Below are 5,000 nucleotides of genomic sequence, written 5' to 3'. Positions count from 1 at the left end.
AAAAACACCACAATAAAAGTAATGATAGAGGGGTACTTGGCTCAGAGAGGGGTGTATCGTAATCACACCCCTCTGCTGCTTCTTAGTTGCTTCCCCCTCTGACCGCTGTCTGGCTCCTGACTCGGCTGCCCCGCTGCTCCTCCCGGCCGTCGACCCAGAGCTGGCTGTCCCGCCGCACTCCTCCCGGCCATCGACACGGCGCTGGCTGTCCCGACACGCCGCACCCGTTTCCCAGGCCCTGGTGGAGGCAGCGGCGTCCCCACGCCACACCACATTGGGCCCTGTCTTTTCCCTCTCCTCCTTTCTTCTCTCTCCACTGGCCTCGTCTGGTTGTTCTTCTGAATAGGGTCTCTGATGAGGCACACCTGCCTTCAATCCCTTCTAACGAGGGGGTGTGTTCAAGAGCCCTCTGCATTAAAAAACTTCCAAAAAATAAAACATTTTTTTCTCTCTGTTATATAAACATGGCAGGTTATTTCAGCATTGGATGTAATGAATGTTTATAGGCCCATTTTTTATGAAAATGTATTAAATTGAGAAGATATATTACTATTCTGTAATGTACATAGTACTTAGTCATGGGTGAAAGACTTCCATTCATAACACATTTCTTGTTAGTGTCAGAGGGGTGAGGGTAAAACCTCAAAGTGGATCAATTTTAGGGACCTGCTGGGGAGTTTTTACCAGCCGCTCCAAAAGACAGCAGAAGCCTCTACTAACCAAAAGTGTTTTAATACAAAGATGTAGAACAATGACATAAAACCAGTTATTTAAAAACAATGAATATCAAAAGTTAAAAAGCATTTAAAAGAATAAAAACTGGAGGTGCCAATTGTCTGTGCAGTGGTCCACTAGAGTCCCCTTTGTGCTGCTTGTCCCAGCCTTCAGTCTCTTCATTAAGTAGGCTATACAGTCCTGCACTCCGTGCCGCCAGTGAACATGCAATAAAACAAACCAATGAATAGATTTAAAAAAAACACACCAAGTCATGCAATGATAAAAAACATTAAGTTTATAAAACCCAAATCAAAACACTGGCGATAGAGCTGCAGGCTGTTAAAACTGATCCTGGGTAACCATGGGGCACTTAACTTTGGGAGGGGTGAAGCCCGTTCACCCCTCTACGTCTCCAAACGGCAGTGCACGGAAAACTTGTCTGGGGATGAGCTGCCTCCTTTCTCTTCCGCGGATCTTCCTCCCTAGCGAATCCTCCTCTCGCCCGCGTTCCGCTGGCCAATTTGTACCTGCAATGACCGTAGGTCGCGCTCGCAGTCTTCTGTCCGTCCGCTTGTGGTGCGTCTCAGGCTCTCTCCCATCTCTCGCCCCACAGGCTGCGTCCAAGCGTCCGAGACCACACCTCGGGCTGCAAGCGTTCTTCTTTTCTCCACGCCGATTTTCCTTATAAAAATTAAAAACCTCCCTGCTCTGTGCGTAGCCACGCCCTCCCACACAGGTGTTTCTCATTAACCTGACACATCATCATAATCTACCTATCGACACTCCCCCCAACTGAAAACGTTCTAGTCCCTAGAACTACTCACGGTACCTTTTGGGTTTCTGCCTATTAACCCTTTGGGAGCGTCTTGGCTCCGGTGCTTCAACATCTTTGCCCCCTTCTGGCCCTGGAAAGGGGAAAGCAAATCCCCATAGTGCTAAGCCGTCTATGGGTGTAGCCTGTCCCTCAGTTTCTGCTGTCCTTCTGGGTAGCTCTTTAGGGATTAGGCAGTGAAGGCGAGGTCTCAAACTGTTACGGTGCAAAACCCGTTCAGGGCCGTCTTTCCCTTCTGGCCTAACTCTATAGACAGGGCGGTCTGGATAGGGCTGGGCTACTACAACCTTAGGTTCACTTTCCCACCTGTTGCTAAGTTTGCCCTCCTCCCTTCTCCTCTGGTCTAAAACCAAAACCCGCTCTCCTGGAAGCCGGGGGGAAACCTTAGCAGTCTTGTCGCAAATCTTCTTGTTCGCGTTTGCAGCTTGTAGCAAAAAGTTTGATGCTTTGTTGTAGGCGTAGGTTAACTGCTGATGGTGTTTGCTCACCCACTGTGTTGTGTTGGTGGTATTCGTTGAGGTCGCTGCTCCAGTTAGCATGTCCACAGGGGTTCTAAGGTGGTGACCAAACATTAGAAAAGAGGGTGCATCGGGGCTCTAGCCATGAATGGGGCCAGAGGGGCCCTGCGATCTGCCTTGGTCTTGTACAGCACGCAGCGGGGGCAGGTTTCAATTTAACATTGAGCAGTCTTTTCCATTTGGGGCCAATAAAAATTTCTTCTCAGTGTAGTGAGCATGCGATCTGATCCTGGATGCCCACTATTTTGATGGCAAAACTCCACCAGGGTTGCCCCGATCCAGACCCGCGATGACCGTAGGTCGCGCTCGCAGTCTTCTGTCCGTCCGCTTGTGGTGCGTCTCAGGCTCTCTCCCATCTCTCGCCCCGCAGGCTGCGTCCAAGCGTCCGGGACCACCTCGGGCTCCAAGCGTTTTCTTTTCTCCACGCCGATTTTCCTTAAATAATGAAAAACCTCCCTGCTCGGTGCGTAGCCACGCCCTCCCACACAGGTGTTTCTCATTAACCTGACACGTCATCATAATCTACCTAGTGACATTAGTACCTGTTGCATTACATCGTCAACTGAAAAAGACAAGTCATAATCAAAAAATATGCTTTTGTTTATGTTGTTGTTTATGGAGGCCTTTCCTAACGTGCCAGATTTGACATTTGACACCACTAAAAAGGAAATGGAAAGGGAGAGAAGAGATCGCGCACTTGAAATCTTGGACGCATCCGGTATATGTTGCATATTTTTTATGCAACAACATAAACTAGGTAATGTATGGAAGCTGAAAACGGCCTGCCCTACTTTTTTTCTAAAATAATTTTCTTGTGAGATCAGATAATATCTCGGTATCAAGAGAAAACGAACTTTGTTTTCTTGTGATAACGAGTTATTATCTCGTTTTCTCGAGAAAACCAGATGATCAGTAATGAAGAATGAAGCGTCCCCCTCTTCCTTTCCAGCACTGAGATGCCGAGACTTCACTTGTTTTCAAGTCTCTTTATTTTGTGGCTAACAACAAAAACAGCAGAAGAACACTCCACAGAAGTTGCCCCTCAAACGTCTTAATTCTGTCCCACGCACTAGCCCTCCTCCCTTTATTTCCCTAAAACCTTTGAACTAACAGGTTGATTGACAAAACCGAGAGCCGACGTGAATCTGCGAATGGTGTGTTTACTGAGCTCTGGACATTAATAGATTCAAACAGCCACTCTGCCCATCTCAGTCTGCTACTATGCTTATGTCATTTTTACATAATCTGCATCAAAGCAAAGTAGTTTTTCAGAAAAAAATCGATTTTATAAAGACCATGGTGTTTGACATTTTCTCTGATAAATTGCTTTGTTTTGCTGCTGATGTCTGGAGCTCAGTGAACGCACCATGCAGAAAAGAGACGGAATTACGGATGCATGAGACGGAATTAGAACGTTTAAAGAGCGTGGATCTACAAAAATAAATAAAAAACAAACTGAAAAAAACTTTTGTGTTGTGGTTTTCTGCTGTTTTTTTGTTGTTAACTACAAACTAAAGAGACTTAAAACAGGTAAAGTCTCGGCGTCTCCGTGCAGGAAAGGAAGAGGGGGACGCTTCATTCTTCATTATTGATTATCTCGTAATAACGAGAAAACAAACAAAAAATAAAAGTAGGGCAGGGCATTTTCGGCTTCTTAATGTGACGACATAATGCTTTATTTCACAGAACTACCATTTTAGGTAGTTCATGGCACTTGCTTTGTTTGTTTGAGGGACTAGTGGAAAAAATAAAATCCAATGTAATATAGTTTAAGATACAGGGGACATCATCGATGAAAGCAATATGTTTTGCAATGTTGGCTTACCTTTAAACACGTCTTTCATTTCGCCTTGGTTATAATTTACCAGAACAGAAATGAGTGGGACAAAAATCTCACCGTTTACTTTGCTATTTGAGAATGACACAATGCTCTTGTTTTTTTATCAAATAAACAGATTAAATGTGACAAGCGGTTCCATGCTCACAGCGTTTCAATGGACACCAGAGCATTTGAGGAAGGGAAGAAGCAACACTGGAAATGCCCCTTGTGTGTTTAATTATTTTTCCATGAACTGTTGCTATTTCTTTGAAAATGTTTTAATCGTCTTTGCCAACATCTAACTAAGATTCACATATTTCTGTTCAGTTGTTGTTCAAGCATTAAACACATACATTTGTTTTATTTCTTTCTCTTTTTTGTCCTTTTTGGTTTATTTTGGTTATGTTGGTAAGAAGGGACCATAATTCATGATATCTTTGGGTTACATGGTTTGGAAACTATTGAAAAATGATGCCAGAATTCATGTGTGAGCCAATGAGATTGTAATATTAAATCTTCATATAACATTTTCAATTTCGAAAATGGTTAAAGTGCCATGTCTAATGAAGGCAGAAGCAGGGACAATAATTCAGCATAAGATCTGTTAGACAAGAGAGTATATTGTCATGGCGGTATCAGGATGACCCAGATGCAGGACAAGACCACAAGCCAGAGTGGATAAAATAAAAGTCTTTAATAAACAAAAAGCGCCACATAGGTGGGAGGGAAAATCCATAAACATGAAAACCTCAAAACCAGAATACTAAGATCTCTAAAACAAAGGGGAGAACATAAGCTACACTCCAACACTGAGTGGAGGGAAAAAACCTCTTAAATACACTTCAAACAAATTAACCTAAAGTGCAGGCAGCTGTGTGCCAATCCATGGAGAGCCAACAGGAAGGGGGCGGAGCCCTCCAGGAAAGGCCACAGCCAACCTGCACAGGAAGGAACACAAAAAATGAAAAAAGAACCAAACAGAACTGACATGCTGTAACAGAACCCCCCCTCTTACGTCCGGCTACCAGACGGACGACATGGCTGGTCAGGATGATCCCGGTGGAACTGGGAGAGCAAGGCCTTGTCCAGGATGTGTCGTTCAGGAACCCATTGA

The sequence above is a fragment of the Oryzias melastigma genome, linkage group LG14 (genome assembly GCF_002922805.2).
Source record: "Oryzias melastigma strain HK-1 linkage group LG14, ASM292280v2, whole genome shotgun sequence".
NCBI classification, from domain to species: domain Eukaryota; kingdom Metazoa; phylum Chordata; class Actinopteri; order Beloniformes; family Adrianichthyidae; genus Oryzias; species Oryzias melastigma.
Note: the sequence above shows the minus strand (reverse complement) of the source record.